A 20,703-nucleotide genomic window follows, 5' to 3' on the forward strand; every position below is an offset into this window, starting at 1 on the left:
CGAAACTTTAAAATTAATTCTTTGGTAAGAGTCAGCCTAGCCAATGCTACCTATAGGCATTGTAAAACAGACACTCTATTTGATGAACTTTGCAGAAGTTCCTTAGCATGATACCTGATAACAATGTAGACATGATGACTCCAAGCTTCACGGATTGATAGAAGGAATCTCGAATTTAGATAAACAAAAATGATAAAAGGTCCAATGATGACTCTATTCTTTTACTATTAATACTTTTATTTTTATTACTTTAATTTTAATTTTTTAATAAAAATATTCTAAAAATATAAATCATATTTTAATAATTATTGAAATACAAAAATACTATAAATAATATTAAAATTTTAAATTAAATTTAATAATTATTAAACTTTAAATAAAAACAATATTTTAAAAAATAACTTTATCAGATATTGATATCTGATAAAAGAAATATTTTTAACCTCGGGTTTTGATATGCGAAAGTTTTTTAAAATTTAATTTTCTATTTAAACATTATAAATTAATACAAATTTATACAAAAATTAAAAAAATTATAAACTAATACAATATAATTAAAAGGCTAACGTAAGGAAAGATTTTAAAAAACAATCAAACAAATCGAAAATGAACATCTAAAAATTACAATATGGAATGTTGATATTCAATTTATCATGCGTTGGATCTCGACATTGGATGTTGTGATTTTTGAATATCTATATGCATATATGATAGTCTCATGTACACATCAAACATAAATCGGATATAGACATCCGAAAATTATAACATCTAATGTCAAGATGCAGAATGAATCGGATTTTGACATTTGATATTGTGATTTTTGAATGTTCATATCCGATCCATGTTTAATGGTTTTTTAAAATCTTTCCTTATGTTAGCTTTTTAATTATTGTATTAGTTTATAATTATATTTTAATTTTTGTATAAATTTTTATTAATACAAAAAGTTGTTGCCACGTCACCACATCTGACCATCAAGAAGTTGTCATGTCATTAATCCTCTGCACACCAAATTAACCAATCAGTTGTTGCCACGTCACCACCCTTGACCACTACAAAAAAGGAGGGCATTACCGAAGGCCAGAATCCTTCGGTAACATCCAAAAGCCGTCGATAATGACAATTTACCGAGGGATTAGCGACGGCTATTAGACCGTCGGTAAACATGTTGTCGCTAACCATTACCGACGGCCTATGGCCCTCGGTAATTACCGAAGGGCAGAAGCCTTCGGTAATTACCGAAGGACAGAAGCCTTCGGTAATTACCGAAAGACAGTATCACATAACAGCTCATTTATTTCTCTTTATTTCTCTATAACAACTCATTTATCACAAGGCAAATTCCAATTCACTATAACAGCTCATTTATTTCTCTGAAAAATCTGCACTTATCCAATTAAAAAAAACACAATTTGTGAATGCACTAGAACAAGTTCACCGACCAGCTTAAGCAGACAGGTCAATTTGACCAAATAATAGCAACGTGCAAAATTGAATTCCTAATGCACTACACCTACAATTAACCAGACGAATCTGATACATATTGCATGATATGACAAAACAAACAGCAATTGCACTACTTTCCCTTGTGATCTTCGAAGCTCTTTGGAAATATCTCGAAGCTGAGAGAGCGTAACAGGATTCCCTTGAAGGACCCATTTCTGAAGAATGTTTGTGGCGCTTCGCTTGGGGAGCCTTAGCCTCAAGATTCTGCTCCTTAGGTCATCACCTTCCACACTCTCTTCAACTAAATCACTGCTCACAGCACCCAAAGACACAAATCTTGTTCTGTTCTAAACATAAGTAAAACGATTACTTCTGCAAGATTTTTATTCCTCACCAAGAAATACAATCCTTGAGGCAATCCCATCAGGTTTTCTCCCTTGGCCTCGCTTCTCCGAATGGACTAACCCCTTAGGTTTCCCCACATTCCCATCCCCCCCTTTATTGGACACCAACAGAGACCGAGGTTGCAGAACAAGCCTTGGTCTCCCTCCACCAGCACCAACACTCTCACTACCAACGTTGGATTCGCCTATCTTCTTGTTCTAGTCATTTGAATCAGCATGGCTGGAGCCAAACCCAATAACCTTCCTCTTTCAGTCAATTTCAGTCCAACACCACTTCACTGCAACGCCCTCGACACGCCAACCCCAACAACCCCTACCTCTGTCGCAACACTCACAAGGACCAAAACACGAACCCTAGCCGCAAACCAGCCACCAACGAACCGCCGTCAGCGTCTGCAACAGCAACCACTTCAAACCGCCTTAGGGCGACAACCTCACACTTCAAACCAACGAATCGCTTCGAACAGAGAGTAGGGAATGGAAGAGCGCCACCTAGCAACGAACCTCCGTCAACATCCACACCACTAAACTCGCACCGTCAAACCGTAGTGTCGAACCGACTGACCACCACCACCCCTAACGCAAACGCCAACTTCCACGAGTCACCACCCTCCATAGTAATAGCCACCAACAAACCCACCTCCGTTAGCAACACGACAATGGCTTAGGGTGACCAACTTCGGCTTACGGTAATGACGAACAGACCAGGGAAGGGGAGAGAGGGATTTCTGAAATTGAAGAGACGAGGGAATTCTGAAATTGGGGAATTCAGGGCAAAAAAACCAAATTTCTAATCGCTGACATTACCGAAAGCCTACATGCCTTCGATATATTATGTGACCAATACTTTACAGAAGGCCTAAAGGCCGTCGGTAATTACGCTCTTTCCTGTAGTGGACACATCATCATCTTCCCCAAACAGAAACCCTAATTTCATCATCCTAACCTAACCCTTGCCGCCACTACCGTGCTGCCGTCATCACCATGCTGCAAGGCGCCGCCGCCGCAAACCCCAATGTCGCGTCGCCGCTATGAACCCTAGATCTGACCAACCACCTCATCGCCAGCGCCGTCGCACAGCAACCATCGTCAAAGCCGCCGCAGGAGCAAAGGGAGAAGCCCTTTCCCAATCTGAAACCCTAATTGGGTGAGAAAGAGGGTTGCCACGTGGCAAGCTTCCATTGGCCACGACCATATGAGTCAAAGCTGGTCAAACAGTCAAAGTCTGGTCAATTAAGGGGTTCTGTTGCAATTTTGGGAAATTCAGTTGGGGCTAAAGTGCAGATAGAGGAAATTTCAGGGCTTTTATTTAATTTTGGAAATTCAGAAAAGCTAAAAGATAAAATTCAGTTGTTGAATTAATTTAATTTGGGAATATCAACAGAAAATATCTTCCAAATAATGTTATAATTATCTAAATCTTTTAGTTATTTGGAAGATACAAGATAAAAGATTTTATCAACTGAATATTCAGAGTCCAAGCCCAATCAAGCCCTATATAAAGAGACCTAGGGGAGGCAGAAAAGGGGACTTGACTTCATTCATTCATTCACCACTTCTCTCTCTCTTATTTCATCTTGTATTCAACTCCATTCATGGAGAGCTAAGCATCTAGGGCTATTCTGTTGTAATTCCATTATGGATTCTGAGGTTAGATTGAGTTAATGCAATTGTTTATTTTGATTATTGCTTTAAGTTGTTCTCTCTCTATGTATTTCATCTCTCTATCAAATTAAAAGCAAAGACTCTTGCATCATAATGTGTTTGAATCTACATGCACATTGATTATATGAGTTCTAGGGTTTCTAGGTTTAATTAAGAATCTACTTTGATTTAATTTAGGAACTTTCAGATGATTAATTGGTTTTTACTATCAATTGAGAATGTACTTTGATTGGTAGTAATAATTTCAACTATAATCAATTGAGAATTTACTTTGATTGATTAGTTTTTAATTTGGTTAGGCGATTTAAGAATAGACATGATTAAACACAATAGGATTTGATTGAGAATGTACTTTGGTTGAATTCATTGTGAATAATCTAGAAAGGTTTTGCATTTGATTGAGAATTTACTTTGGTTAAATGCATGATCGCCCTCAAATTAATTAAGAATGTACTTTAATTAATTTGAAACTTAAATAATAATCGATTGAACAATTATCTGTGAATAACCGATGATGAATCTATCTTGGAAAAGTAGTGGAATTAGCCTATTTCATCATAATTGTTTTAAAGTTTCTTATTTGTTCTTTAAACCTTCTCCAAACATCATTTTTATTTTTGAACATTGCATTGCATTCATAAGATTCAAAGATTAAAAGGCAATTCCGTAATCGTTGGGAGACGACTTAGGGTTACTTTAACCCTATCTACTTTCTTGAATACTACTTGACAATACTGAAGTTGACTTGAAAAGTAGTATTAATTTGATAGCTTCAACGACAGCCTATCAAATTTGGCGCCGTTGCCGGGGAGTACGGTTAGTATTTTGAATATTTTGATTCTTATTTTTATTTTTATTTTTTATTTTTTTTATCTTTATTTTTTTTAACGCACATACATTTAATTTAATTTGAAGTATTTTGTAGTCTTTAGTCATTATTGTTTTAGCAAAAAAAAAAAATCTTTGTTCTTGTTTTAATTCAGAATTTCTCTTGAGAAATACTTGAGGCTAGTTTGAATACACTCTGGCTAGGAAAGACTTGGTACTTAAGTTGTCCATTGTGACGCATCTCTCTTTCCTGGGAGTGGACCCAACAAGTCTCTCTTATCTCTTATTTGAAATCTTTCTCTAAAGCAAGAACAAAAGAAAAAAGAGAAGTAACAAAGAAACAACTTGAAGCAGATTGCGTAGTGCATGACCAGAGCTAACCCGGGAGAATTTTATCAAATTAACCCGGAAGTCGAAAGGAATTTGCGTAAGCTGCGGAGAAGATTGAAATTTGGGTGTTCTACTGAGGGAATACTTCCTACATCTGAAGTCATACCACCTTCATTATCTCCCATCACAAACATACCATCTAATCCTTTACCTGATCCTAACCCAAACAATATGGGACAAAGAACCATCAAACAGTTAGCCACGTCCCAGAATACAGTTATCCGAAGTAACATTGAATACCCTAATGAGGAGTGGGAGTTGAGACCTGACCTGTTAAATGCCTTACCAAAGTTCAATGGGTTATTAAGGAAGAATCCACACAAGCACTTGAGACAATTTCACATGTTGTGTGAAAACTTTAGATCTCCCATGATCACAATAGAGAGCCTTAAAATGAGAGCTTTTCCTTTTACTCTTCAAGGAGCAGCTTAAGATTGGTGGTATTATCTCTCTGCACGTATCACAAATTGGGAAACTATTGAAAGACTCTTTCTTGAGAAGTATTTTCTTGCATCTAGATTATCAGCTATCCGTAGAGAAATTCAAGATATAAGACAGAGAGATAGAGAGAATCTTAGTGAATATTGGGAAAGATTCAAGAAACTATGTTCTTCATGCCCTCAACTCCAAATTGAAGATTTTATTCTAAGCTTTTATGAAGGCTTAAGTCCTACTGATAGGTCATGGGTAGATGCTGCAAGCGGAGGATCTTTCTTAGACATGTCACCAGATGTTGGCATAGATCTAATAGAACGGAAGGCAGTAGACAATCAACAGTATGGCACAAGAGAAAATTCAGTTACTTTGCTGAAGGGAGTGCATGAAATTGAAAATGGTGTAGTTGATGGAAAGAGGATAGATGAAAGATTGAATAAGCTAGAAAGCAAACTCGACGAGATTGCAAGTTTGTTTAAAACCTCAACTCCACAAATTGCTAAGAAGTGTGGAGTTTGCATTTCAACTAACCATTATACTAATGAATGTCCTAGCTTGGTGGAAACCACTGTGGAAAACTCATCTCAAGCTTTTGCTGCAAACGTGATTAGAGGAAATAGACCATACCAGAATTATCATGACTCATCCTCCAATAGGTATCAACAGAATAAACAACCTTATGTTCCACCTCAACAAAGGCAGCAACCTCAACCTGAAATGTCACTACAAGATTTCATGAAAACAATACTTGAGCAAAATTCAGAAATCAAGAAATCAATTGTAGAGTTGACTTAGAGGGTGGAAAAATTAGAGGCTAAGGAGTCAAATAAACTACCTGCACAAACAATGATCAACCCGCAAAATGTAAGTGCTATTACTTTGAGAACGGGTAAGCAAGTAGAAGGCCCTGAAGGAGCCCAAGAGGATGAAGATAAGGAGAAAGAAGGAGTGCAAATTGATGACAATGGAGGACCAAGTGAACAATCACCTGAGACTACCATTGATAAATCCAGGTTAGTATCCTCTAACTCTTCTTCTAAAAATTCTTCTTCATCTTATTCTCCACCTCCTCCATATCCAAATCGGTTGAAACCGAGAAACAAAAAAATGGAGGAATTAGACCAAGAGATCTTAAATACTTTCAAAAAGGTGGAGATCAACATTCCTGATGCGGCTGTCGCGGCCCATCAAATTTGATGTGCAAATAAATGCAGTATAGTGCTAGGAAGTGACTCCTAGGTCGTCTCTCAAGGACCAAATGTTGTTCGTGACTTAGGTCAAGCACGAAGTGGGGGGGTTTGAAAGAGTTTGTGAATGCAAATGACAAAATAAAAAATGAAACTTAAACACAACCGAATAGAATTGAAGGCATTAAAGTGCATGAAAACATTAAACTGAACACTGCAATAGATAAATATCCAAACACAATTGAGCTATTAAAAGACAATGTTGAGCTAACAAATTAAATGCACATTGGAATAAAGCTTGGAAATTGTAAAACAAAAATCACCACCGATTCAAGCATCAACACAATGTAAATAGAACTTTTTAGAGCTAAAGCAGAATAAAAGACAAATCAAAGAAAATGCTTTTCTAAAAGCAAAATGCAAATGAGCGTGTGTGCTCTTAGTTGAAAACGCTTTCTCCAACTCTGGACGTCACATTGTCCTCACTCCCTCAATAATCAAGCACCATGTACTACCATGCCACTAAAGAAAGTCACCATCCTATTCTAAAGAAAAGAAGAATTTAGAACCTTCCAGCCGTGACAACACACCACTTTCTCCATACCAAGCCGTGACACCACATCTCCTCCAACGTGCTTCACTTCTTCCAGCTCAATTCCCGTGCACCACAAAAATACCAAACTCCTAAAAGCATTCACCGCATTTGCAAGTCACCGTGTGCTTCTCTCCATGCCATGACAGCACTTCTTTCTTTTCTCCCTCGCTACATATCTTTTCCCAAATAAAAATCCCCCACCTCTGCACCGTTTTCATTCAATGATTAACTCAAAAAAAATAAAACTTTCTAGCTTTGACCGTGTTCCATCACCGTGCACACCATTCCAGCCCTTCTCTTGTTGAAAAGTGAATATTAAAAAAAAACGTTCCAGCCATGGCACCACCTCTTCTCTCCTCTTCCATGAATCAGCGTTCACACCCCTTCATCCATAAATCACCGTCCTTTCCATGGTGCACTTCTTTGAGAGCATTTCTCCCAGGCCGTGACATGTGCACTTTCCAATGACTCAACGCCTACCTATCTTTCAAGCCAAAATGAATTTTTTTATTTTCTCCCAGGTGGCAGCTGCACCACACACCTCTTTCAATCACTCATGTGCATCTTAAAATGAAGAAAATGAATGCTCATTCACGTGCTGGACATCGTGCACACTGCTGCAGCATCCACTCCTCTCCGTCAACGTGTTGGAATCAAAAGAAGAAAAGAACATTCAATAAAAATGTGTTGTACCAAAAGAAAGCAGCCAATTTTTCATTGAATCAAAACGTTCCTCCTATTCCAGCACCTTTTGCTCTCCTCTCTGTAACAACATTCACATTTTCCCCAAAAAAATAAAACGTTCCAGCCCCCCAAAGAACTGTATGAGTGTGGCGGCCCTGCCTCCTCTTCTTTCACGTCCAGCCCCATTCATTTAAAATAAAATGTGCCTCTTCTTCAAATTGAAATCTCCGTAACAGCTGCTTGACTAAACATCAATCAACAGTGCATAAAAACCAAAAATGAAAAGGCAATGAGAATTCAGCCAAAGGAATAAAACATCAGCTCTTCTATTTTTTCCATTGAAAACAGCGTTCCAGGAAAACCAAGGCCAGAATGAGAGAGTGGGAATCCTCCGTAAGGGGGTGGCGGCTGCCCTAAAGGCCGTGTGTCACCTTTTAATAAGGGTAGGGTCCACACAAAAAACCCTAAGGTGCCAAGTCATTCACCTCCACTTTTGGGTCTAGTCTACTTTACCAAAAATTGACCCAAAATGTGAGAGTTGATTCAAAAATTCTAAGCTACTGAATTACAATTTAATTAATTCTAAAATGTCTATGTGGAGAGTCTTGAATTTATTTGCATTCTTCCTGATGTCCCAAAATGTATCTCCAAAAGTTTCCCTACAATCAATAACGAACATAATAAGCTCAGATAATTTAAATTAATTAAAATAAGAATTTCTGGTCAAATTAAGCACAGTTAGCAAAAACGGAAAAATACCGGACATTTAAGCACAATTCCCTGATTAATTCTAGCACAATAAACTAGGTGAAGTCAAGAAAATATTGACTCATCAAAATAGACCACACTTAGTCTTTTGCACTCTTTGGCAAAATCAAGACGCGAATCAAGGAATAGTTCAAAGAACATCAGGGAAGTGACATAAACTCAGCACACAGAAAACAAAGACTAACAAGGACAGAAACAGAATTACACAGTTCTCCAGGAATTTGGAACAAGAAAGGAAGTAGACAATATCCAACACAAAATCAAAGAAAGCAGATACTCATGAAATTATCCAAGCACTTCCAAGCATGGCAAAATAATCAATCAGTTCAAGAGGTGAATCAAAAGCAACAAAACCTCACAGATGCACTATCAGTGTTTCTCTCAAATGTCTAAGGTAAATAATTTCAACTCAATGCACTCAAGAAAGCAAGCACCAACAGACTTGGCAAGCCTCTAATATCAACACTCAAAACATATGCATGTTCAAATCAAAAGGTCTTTTATGGATGTAATGGGGCCAAGGACAAGGGAGGATAAATATGGATGAGAAGCTATAAACCAAAAGAAATAGAGGAGCAATGGGGAACAAGTGTAAACACAATAAAATCACACCCAAACCTCTAATTCACAAATTTTTTATTTTTCTCATTTTTCTCACTTTTTTTTTCTCATCCTGTCTCTTTTCTTTTCTCTCTTTAGCACACAACTGTAAGAGACAAGATATAAAGGACGTCCAACAACTATTATCTTGGGAAGACCTTGTTCGAGTAGACAAGTTAATTTTTCCAGCAGATTTCTATATCTTGGACATGAAGGATGATGAAGGAATCAGTCCAACAACTATTATCTTGGGAAGACCTTTCATGATGACAGCATGAACCAAGATAGATGTGCATGCAAGATCATTGACAATGGACATAGGAGACGAGAAGGTGCGGTTCAACGTGTTGAAAGCTGGGAAGCACCAGATTAAAGATCATTCTTTGTTTTGTATTGACTTATCAAGTGATGTTGTAAACAATTTTTCTTTTTCAAATATGTCGTGCCTAATTTTGGACGAAAAAGGAAACTATATAGCAGGTGATATTGAGGATGCGGTATTAATAAATGATACCTCTGTGGCGTCCGAGTGTGATGTTGAGGTGGCTGAGATTACCTTAGGTAGTAAAATTTTGCCATTTGTGGTGCAGCCACCCATTTTGGAGTTGAAACCTTTACCATCCCATTTGAAATATGCTTATCTTGAGAGGGATGAGAAACTCCCTGTTATTATATCTGAATTGCTTACTGATGAGCAGGAAAAATAGCTATTACAGGTTATCAAAGACCACAAGAAAGCAATAGGCTGGACTTTAGCAGATATTCCTGGTATTAGCCCTTCTTTTTGCATGCATAAAATACTTTTGGAGGAGGATGCTAAACCAGTGAGACAACCTCAAGGAAGTATGAATCCTCAACTGATGGGGGTTGTAAAGAAAAAGGACACCAAGTTGCTACAAACAGGTCTTAAATATTCAAATTCTGACAGCACTTGGGTGGACCTTATACATGTGGTTCCCAAGAAATATGGAATCACAATGGTCAAGAACGAGAAGGACAAGTTGAATCTTATTCGAGACAGAAGTGAGACACATAATGTAGTATTTGACCATCTTAGTAGGATTGAAAAAGGAAAAGATAACATTCCTATCCAGGATGACTTCAAGTCCTACTAGCATTCCTTCCATCATGAAGGAGGTAAGTTCCCTCATACTTTTTCTTTGCATTTTATATATAAGGCATACATTGAGGACAATGCATAATTTAAGTGTGGGGGTGTGGGGAAACAATTAATTTTGTTCCTTATTTTGTTTGTTTTGAATAAATATTTGCATTGGATTTGAGAGTTTGAATCAGTAACTGGAATGATCATGAATTCAAGAGAAAAAAAATGAGTCATGTTGATATGAGTGGATTGCTTTTATGATTTGCTGATTGAGTTGACTTGATAATTTCCTGATGAAATCTTTTGAGAAAGAAATTTGAAACCATGTGAGTTTTGGGCTTAATGTTAAGGATGGACCACCATGTGCCATACCTATTTTTCTTGTGTGATTTGCCCATGTTTCGTTGATACTGTAATAGTTAGCTTGATTCTATGTTGTGCAACTGAGGTGAATATGCATGATTTGTTATGATTGAGGCATTTCTTATTTTAGCTACTTGGCCAAATAAACTTGTCCTAACATTAATCCATTGGAACCCTCTTTCAGCCTTAAGCCTATTTTTCTTGTTTCCAGTCATTGTCAAATGAGAAAAGAAGAAAAATCATATGTTCCTTACCTTAGGAAAGAAGAAGGAGTAATGGATTCTGTTAGAAGTAAAGTGAGGAATAAGTGTGTGGGTGAATACCTCACCCACAAAATAATAAAAAAAAGCAAAAAGGAAGATGAAAAGTTAGAGTTTTAACAAGAAACAAAAAAAAAGAAAAGAAGAAGAAAGAAAAAAAAATCTTCCTTGAAAGAAGCAAGAAATAAAGTCGTTTTTGAAATCAAGTATCATTACTCTTTCTATATCAATTTCAAAAACTCAGAAATTCCAAGAAAATTCCCTACCTTTGCTTTGGCCTCAATAAAACCTTAAAAAGCCCTCATGATCAATAATTGCATGTTTTCTGAAGTATGTGAATGTTAGAATCTTGCTAAATATCAAGGGTGTCTACTTTCATGGGTATTTTGAGTGTAAACACAAGCCAAAAACACTTGAGAGAATTGGAGAGAAATAGATACATGTTGACTTGAGTGTTATCTTTCATATTTGATTTTCGTGGGAATTTAAAAAGGTCAACTCATGTGTGAAGAATACAGTAATTTCATTTGCATGTCCATGACAAAGTGATCTCTAGATGATTTATCTATATCTGGTGTTGTTCATTCTTTTCACCCAAATGCAAATATGGAATAAAATGACCCAGAACAAAGTCTTGGAATTAATTAATTTTACCCAGGAGTGCAAAAGGATAAGTGTGGGGGTGTGATGAGTGCATATTTATGCCAATATTTATGCTTTAAAATTTAAATTTTTGATGAGATATTTGTGCTTAAATGGTTGATTTAAAGAAGATTTGTGATGATTGGATTGATTGTGTTTGGAAATAAAAGGGGCGTAAAAAGTGTGTTTTAGCGCATAAACTATTCTTGGATGTTCTAATGTTTATTTGTGTAGCAGAAATTATAAGTTTTATTGGTCCAAATGGCAATTCAAGGCCCAAAATCAGGTTTTATTTGAAAAATAATGTACAGATGGGCCAAACAGACAACTTTTACCCTTGCACCTCCCAATTTCCCTACATACACCCCTTTCCTCTTAACCAAGCCCAATACTAAGCCAAACAGTAACCCTATTCTAAATACACCTCCTAAATTTTCCTACCCATACCCCTCCTAAGCCAAACTTCACCAGATCATGCCACATGGCAATCTAATACCCACACATCTGACCATCAAGAAGATGTCATGTCATTAATCCTCTGCACACCATTTTAACCAATCAGTTGTTGCCACGTCACCACCCTTGACACATCATCATCTTCCCCAAACAGAAACCCTAATTTCATCATCCTAACCTAACCCTAGCCGTCATTGTCGTGCCGTTGTCATCACCATGCTGCAAGGCGCTGCCGCCGCAAACCCCAATGTCGCGCCGTCGCTATGAACCCTAGATCTGACCAACCACCTCATCGCCAGCGCCGTCGCACAGCAACCACCGTCAAAGCCGCCGCAGGAGCAAAGGGAGAAGCCCATTCCCAATCTGAAACCCTAATTGGGTGAGAAAGAGGGCTACCACGTGGCAAGCTTCCATTTGCCACGACCATATGAGTCAAAGTTGGTCAAACAGTCAAAGTCTGGTCAATTAAGGGGTTCTGTTGCAATTTTGGGAAATTCAGTTGGGGCTAAAGTGCAGATAGAGGAAATTTCAGTGCTTTTGTTTAATTTTGGAAATTCAGAAAAGCTAAAAGATAAAATTCAGTTGTTGAATTAATTTAATTTGGGAATATCAACAGAAAATATCTTCCAAATAATGTTATAATTATCTAAATCTTTTAGTTATTTGGAAGATACAATATAAAAGATTCTATCAACTGAATATTCAGAGTCCAAGCCCAATCAAGCCCTATATAAAGAGACCTAGGAGAGGCAGAAAAGGGGACTTGACTTCATTCATTCATTCACCACTTCTCTCTCTCTTATTTCATCTTGTATTCAACTTCATTCATGGAGAGCTAAGCATCTAGGGCTATTCTGTTGTAATTCCATTATGGATTCTGAGGTTAGATTGAGTTAATGCAATTGTTTATTTTGATTATTGCTTTAAGTTGTTCTCTCTCTATGTCTTCCATCTCTCTATCAAATTAAAAGCAAAGACTCTTGCATCATAATGTGTTTGAATCTACATGCATATTGATTATATGAGTTCTAGGGTTTCTAGGTTTAATTGAGAATCTACTTTGATTTAATTTAGGAACTTTCATATGATTAATTGGTTTTTACTATCAATTGAGAATGTACTTTGATTGGTAGTAATAATTTCAACTATAATCAATTGAGAATTTACTTTGATTGATTAGTTTTTAATTTGGTTAGGCGATTTAAGAATAGACATGATTAAACACAATAGGATTTGATTGAGAATGTACTTTGGTCGAATTCATTGTGAATAATCTAGAAAGGTTTTGCATTTGATTGAGAATTTACTTTGGTTAAATGCATGATCGCCTTTAAATTAATTAAGAATGTACTTTAATTAATTTGAAACTTAAATAATAATCAATTGAACAATTATTTGTGAATAACCGATGATGAATCTATCTTGGAAAAGCAGTGGAATTAGCCTATTTCATCATAACTGTTTTTAAGTTTCTTATTTGTTCTTTAAACCTTCTCCAAACATCATTTTTATTTTTGAACATTGCATTGCATTCATAAGATTCAAATATTAAAAGGCAATTCTGTATTCGTTGGGAGACGACTCAGGGTTACTTTAACCCTATCTACTTTCTTGAATACTACTTGGCAATACTGAAGTCGCCTTGAAAAGTAGTATTAATTTGATAGCTTCAACGACAGCCTATCAGTGATGCATGATCAATTTATCTGTACCATCTGAGACTCTTTTCTCTGAGGAATGCTCAAATTCTTAAATTTGAGTAATAATCATTTTCGTGTTAGTTTTTCACCACCCACCACGAACACACTAGCAGGAACCAAAGTGGAGAAGAAAAAAGGAATGAAGTGGAAACGAGTATGGAGAATGGTAGGAAAAAAAAACCTGATACGAAAGAAAGAGAGAAACTGAGAGTTGGGGGGATGGAGGTTGCTGTTGTGAGTGAAAATCAGTGGTAAGAAATTAGGGTTTTCATATAAAAGTAAAAAAAAAGATAAATAGTTAAAGTAAAAAGGTAATTTGTAATTAAATTTTTGTTGGAAAGTTGTAGAGAGGAGTTGGGTGGTGGAAGGAGTAGCTCTCAGCCTATAAATAAAAGTGTCTACCCATCTTGTATTTATCATTTAATTTTAGTAATGTTATGCTGTCATTTTTATGTTATATAGCTTAGATCACAAATGACTAAAACATTCTATGTGGTCTCCATTAGCCACTTTCTTCTAAGAGTTAGTTTTAACCTATCTAAGAACACCATCAAACAATACCCGACCGTACCAAATTACCAAAACCATGAGCATCCTGCTCCGTACTTTTGTTTTCGCACATTTTACCATCACCATAACTTTTCATCTAGTTTTGGTCCAACGTAATTAAGAAAATTACTATCACATTACATCTAAAAAAAGAAATCTCTTCAAGCGTGATGATCTAATCAACACAAATCACAGTGTTAAAATACGTCTTCACAAATCAGTGTCATTTGTTTATTTAAATTACACAATTTACTTTGTAGAATGGCAAAAAATTGAGGCGAATTTTGGTTATATATTTGTACAATGCGTCAAATCATAAATAGGTCAAAAAGGAGTTTGTTAAAGTATCTTATTTTCTCAGCACAGCTGGATTCTGCTGAAAAGGAGAATTATAATGCATGTGATTTGATGGATAATGTGGATAATTAAAGGAGCTAGCTGTAGTTTTCAAATTGAATTCATGGCATAGTAAACAACTTAACTATATATGCAACAAAATTTGATAAAACAAAGAATTTAATGGCATTGAACCATTCCTTTCAGATTACATAACTTATGCGAGTTAGTCAACAAATCCACAAACCAAACATTACAAGTGACGGACCAACAAAATTAAACTGCAATTTTTATGCTGGGATGGGCCAACTATTTCTTCTATAATTAAATAATTGAGTTTAAACCATTCCCATTATGGTCCATATATTTTGTTTTTCTAACTGTATTAATTATTTTTTAGTTTAGATATTTTTAAATCATTTTTACATAATGAATGACATGTGAATAAGGAGAAAATCAAATTCTCACATTAGGATATAATATTGATCTCAATGATAATTTTTTGTTAAACTCTGGATATGACAATGGGACGAGATAAAGATGAGTTTTATTATCAATCTCTATCCTTAAAGTAAAAATTTATCTTCATCATCATATCCCTGAGAAGTATAAATTTTTTGTTTCATCCTTATCTTTACTGAGTAACATCTCATCTTTACCGAATAACAGATATACTGATATTTGTTTCAATTCATACTTTTACTGTTTCAAAATCAATCAATTAATTTTTATAAAAAATTAAAAGTCATAGTAAATTAAAGAAAAAATATTTGAAGAACTTGTGTTATGAAGCCAAATTCTAACTCGTATTTGGTTAATAAGCATGCTAACATATGTAGTAGGGCTGAGAAAAAACAATCCAAAGACAAAAAAGACTCAAAGAAATAGCAAATATATATTCTTTCTGATTAGATTAGATAAACTAGTAATATTAGATAAATAAAATTAAGTACAATAAATAATTATGGTCGGACATATAACATATTAGAATTTTATGAATATTGGACTTAAATTAAATTTATAAATTTGTAAATATGTTTTATATTTTAAATTTTATTTTTAATATGATATTATTTTGTTAAAATTAGTAATAAGTTTTATAATATTATAGCTTATTATAATAGTCATTATTAAGATTATACATGTTTTAAGATAAAGATTCGTGATATTTATCTTATTTATTTAAAATAAAAATAATTTTTTCGTTAAAAAAATTAATTTAATATAAATTCGTAATCTGTAAAAACCTAATTAATTTGTAACTTGAACAACTCGAATTCAACTAATCCAATAGATTAAATGATGGAAATAAATTTTAAAATATTAAATTCGAATAATACTGAATGTATCCTGATCTAAATTTGGTCCAATCCTATCTATAGTCACGGTATTTTTATTCTAAGAATCAGATAATTTTCATTATTTTACAAGAATCAGGTATTTTTCTATCAATAGTTACGGATTTATATTCAGATTCAGAATAACTTTGTAATATACTTATATTTTATATTTGCATATTCAACTTCTTGCTACCCCTTCACATACCTTGCTTTAATTTTATTGAAAGATAGTAGATTGTTTTAATCTTTGATTAGTCTATCTAGGTGAGTGTATAAACTATATGTACGTGTCCAATTCAACGTTACTTAGGTTGGTAAAAATTGATAACTTCTACAATTTATCTCACAATAACTACAAAATGTAAATTTAAATCTATATTAAATGTCTTGAACGCAATTGATTTGTAGGAAGTCCACCAAGCAACTAGTTCAAATACTGAAAGAGGAACTGAAAATGATGTTCCAATAATCAAAAAGAGATATCAGACAAAAGCTAAACTTGATAATTCACTTCAACGATTCGGTGTATCCTATCTTTTCCAACAAGAAATTAACAATCTATGGAAAGAAATTCACCACAGTTTTATTAAAGATAACACTATCATTGAAGATAACAATTATCACTCTCTTGCTCTACTCTTTCGTTTGCTTAGACAACAGGGATATCGAGTTTCATAAGGTACGTGTATACTTTTTCTTTATTATTTGGATTTGAAAATCACAATCTATATGTATTAATATTATATATACGTCAAAACTCAAAATCAATACTGGCTATTATGTATTCAACTAAATGAGCAGATATATTTAAGAAACTAAAAAATGAGCAAGGAAACTTCAATGAAACACTTGACAATGATATTGAAGGGTTGTGTAACTTGTATGAAGCTCCACAAATGAAACTCATGGAGATGATATACTGGAAGAAATATGTGACTTCTCAAATACTCATCTGTTAGAAACAAGTTGTAAATTTATAAAGTTGTTTTCTGTTTGTAAAGTTGTTTCCTGATTTTAAGTATAAGCTGTTACCAGTGCTTATATAATTGTACCTCTTTGGGAAGAAAAAATATGAATAAAAGAATAGTAATTATTTCCCTGAATTGTTTTAACAGTCACCCAAGTAGAACCATCTCTTGTTGGACAAGTCAATCATTGCTTAAACCACCCTCTTAATAAGAGTGTGCTTAGGTTTGAGGCAAAGTAGAATCTAAATGTGAGTCTAAGTCCCACATTGGATAGAAATGAGAAAATAGAACACTATATAAAAATGAAAGAACCATTAAATCTTAAGGTTTTGGGTAGAGAGTGGTGTCAATCCCTTCTATTGGTTGGGTAGAGCTATCAAAACGGGTAATCCGGCTCGACCCGGCCCGGCTCACCACGGGTTGGCTTGGTCACTTAGTGCGCCAACCCAACCCAGCTCACTTATTAGCAAGCTGAAAAATTCGAACCCGGCCAGCCAACCCAACCCAGCTCACTTATTAGCGAGCTGAAAAAATTCGAACCCGACCTGACCCATTACGGGTTGGTGGGTTAAACGGGTTGACTCACTAGCTCATTTAATTATAATTTTTTTTTAAGTTAAAAAAATTACATTTTTTAATTCAAATCTAAATAAATGTCACACTAAAATGACGTTAAACTCCAAAGACAATTTAAAATTTAAAAAAAAAGTATCATAAAATACAAATGTAATCCAGAAACATGTACAAAAGCGAACAAATAAGTTTTTAATATTGATAATTTTTGTATCACTTGTCCATTTATAATATTAGAGTCTTCAATAGATAAATCTATAATACTTTTCTCTCTTGAAACATCTTTTTTATCACCATCTAGAATATAATAATAAAAATGTTAACTAATGATATTAATGTTAAATTATATTAATTTAAAATTGGTTCATGTAATTTAAAGTATAATTTTGATGTACAGATTCTAATGTGATGATTATTAGAATATAAGGTATTAAAGTTAAAGGGATTATTTTAGAGTTATTAAAATTAATCCCTCTCTTCTCACTTTAATAAAGGGTATTTTGGTATTTTACTAAAGTTGATTAAATATCATAAAAGAGGGAAAAAGGTTTTACTACTGTTGACGTTAAGTTTCTGGAAAGAAAAGAAGAGAAGTAACGTTCTCAGGAAAGAAAAAGAAACTGTGACTTTTACAGAGAAAAACATCCTTCGAAATTTCTATATCATCAAGAAAGCATTAAAGAGGGGTAAGAGAAGAGATAACATTGACAGGAAGAAACTATACAATAGATCCAGATAAGTTCTTTACTACTGTGTATGAGAGAACAGTGAGTATCATGAAAATTCAAGATCCTGTGTGTTTTTCAATCAATTGAAAATTAAAGAATTGCTTACAATTGGTATCAGAGAGAGGTTCTGACTTTTATGATTCTTTATGAATGGTAATTATTTTTTCAATTTTGTAAAACCTTAATTTTTTGAATTATAAAATTTTGAGATTTTAATTTTCAGATATTTAATTATTTTTATTGGCATGAAAGAAAATTAGATTAACTTTAATGTGAATCTCAAAGCTGCAAGTTTTTTTCTTTTAATTTTGATTGTTGCGCACGTCACAGTAAAACAACTTTCCTGTTGCATGATTGTTTCAATTCACTCTAACGTGAATTTGGAAGCCGCAATTTTATTTTTATTCATTGAAGCAACTTTACTGTTGCACGCGCATTGTAAATATTAAAGAAGTGTTATTGCCATATGCATTGAATGGAAATGATTTTGTAAATTTGAGAAGGAAAAGCAGTAACGCAACTTTAGTGTTGCGGCACACATTATAAATAATATAAATTAATAGCATATAAGGATATGATGACTAACCTTGTTATTGTCACTGTACATTGGTTTTCTGGGCACACAACTAGAAGTACACCATTCATATATTAAAAGGGGTATTGATAGGTAATAAGAAGCACGAAAATAAGAGCAGATTGCATGGTATTTTTTTGCTATTAGAAGTGCTTTGAAGATCATTAATTTAGGACTCCTTTGCTTGCTGTGTATGGATCCAATGTGTATCAAAATATGATTTACTTTTGAAGAAATATTGCGAAAATTATTCATAATATAAAGGATATTAAATTATGAATATATAGTAATTAGTCATTATTATAAGGATGATATGGATTACCCAAAAGTGAACCATTGTTTATAATTGATGACATTAAAGTGAGACATTCACTAGTAAAAAAAAGGTTTTCTAACGCGGCTAATAGGTCTCAGTTTGCACAAACCCGAAGCAAATATAAATGTGGTGGCAGTATTGCAATTTGAGCGAACTTATAGGCCTCGGTTCAACAGGAACCGAGGCATAATAGCCATATTAATTCGGTTAGAAACTACTCGAAGCGTATAATCTGCGTATAGGCACCGGTTGGAGGAAGGAATCGAGGCAGTAGAAGTCAATTACTTCGGTTAAAGGAATAACCGAGGCAATTTACCCTACCTACTGCTGCTCTTCTCTCTACTGCATCCAAAAAATACTTCTCCACTTTTCTTCTCTCTCGCTGCATCCACATCCAAGAAAAAGTTCTCCACTTTTCTTCTCTCTCGTTGCCATCCAACCATTGCCTCACCATCGCGCCTCCCCGTTGTTGCCTCGCTGCTGCTCCCTCCCCGCTGCGTCCACAACGTCACCGTTGCGGCCTCCCCGTTGCTGCCTCGCCGTTGCGTGGTCAAGACAGTGTTGCCGCCGTCCGTCGAGCTCCCACTTGTCATTGGCGGCCTGCTTTATCCGGGCGAGCCTCTTATCACCAGCTTCATCCATTAGGGAGCCACGGAGCCCACAGTCGAGTGCGAGGAGGCTCGAGGTGGGGCTGAAAGCACTGTAGTGGTTGCGGAAAGCAGGGCTAATGTTGACAACGTCGAAGAATGGGGCTTGAACCACTGGACCCCGGTGCGGATCGGCGGCGAGTAGAGAACCACCCAAGGACGAAGGAGTGAGGGTGGAGGGCGGAGGGGATGACAGCGTCGGAGGATTCATGGAAGGCGGGGGAGCAGAGGAAACCGGTGACGGTGGCGAGGGTTTTCTTCTTTCCCTGGAGCGATCTTCTTCTTCCCCTGGAGCGATCTTCTTCTTCCCCTGCGACCTCCACCACCACTGGCCGAAACCCTAGCCACCTTGCTGTCAACCACCTTGCCGTCAGCTAGAATCGCGTCCTCACCAAAATCACGCCACCAGAATCGCGTCCTCAGCAAAATCGCGCCGGTGCTATCTTCCATGGCGATCTTCACGAAGCTCTGGCGTTAGCCTTGCAACCTCCATCTACGCGCCACCATTCATCTTCATCACCTACAAACCCAGAAATCAAAAAATCCCAAATCCCCTTCACATCTCTGTCTACTGTTCAACCAAGTTGCCGCAAGTTCCTGTGGCATAGTGAGACACTGCTGCTATATTTTACATCTATTGATTTTACACTGTCGCAAGTTCCCTTGGCCTTCATTCCAATGTTTCACATATATTGATTTGCATTCTTTGGATTAGGATTGTATTGTGCTGGTATAACAATAGTTTTGATGCAGAAGTTTGACTTCCAATATATGCTTGATGCAATCCAGAAGCATAAGGTTAATACCGTGCCAACAGTGCCACCAGTGATCCTTGCGCTAGTGAAGTATTCAAGTAAAGCTAGGTGTGACTTGTCCAGCGTAAGAAGAATGTTTCCAATGGGTTGAACTAAGGCAAGGTTATGGACTAATAGAAAGTAGTGGTTTGAGTAGCTTAATTCTTGATTGCTGGAAGATCTACAAGCAGAAATTGTTCTTAATGTGGATTGGGAGATACTGCCTCGGTTCAATAGGAACCGAGGCGAAACGTTCTTCAAAAAAAAAATATAAAAGAAAATTGTACTGCTTCGATTACCGATGAATCGAGGCAAAATCCCATCTCTTTTTGACTCGGTTCAGAACCGAG

The sequence above is a fragment of the Vigna angularis genome, chromosome 11, assembly GCF_016808095.1.
Source record: "Vigna angularis cultivar LongXiaoDou No.4 chromosome 11, ASM1680809v1, whole genome shotgun sequence".
Lineage (NCBI taxonomy): Eukaryota > Viridiplantae > Streptophyta > Magnoliopsida > Fabales > Fabaceae > Vigna > Vigna angularis.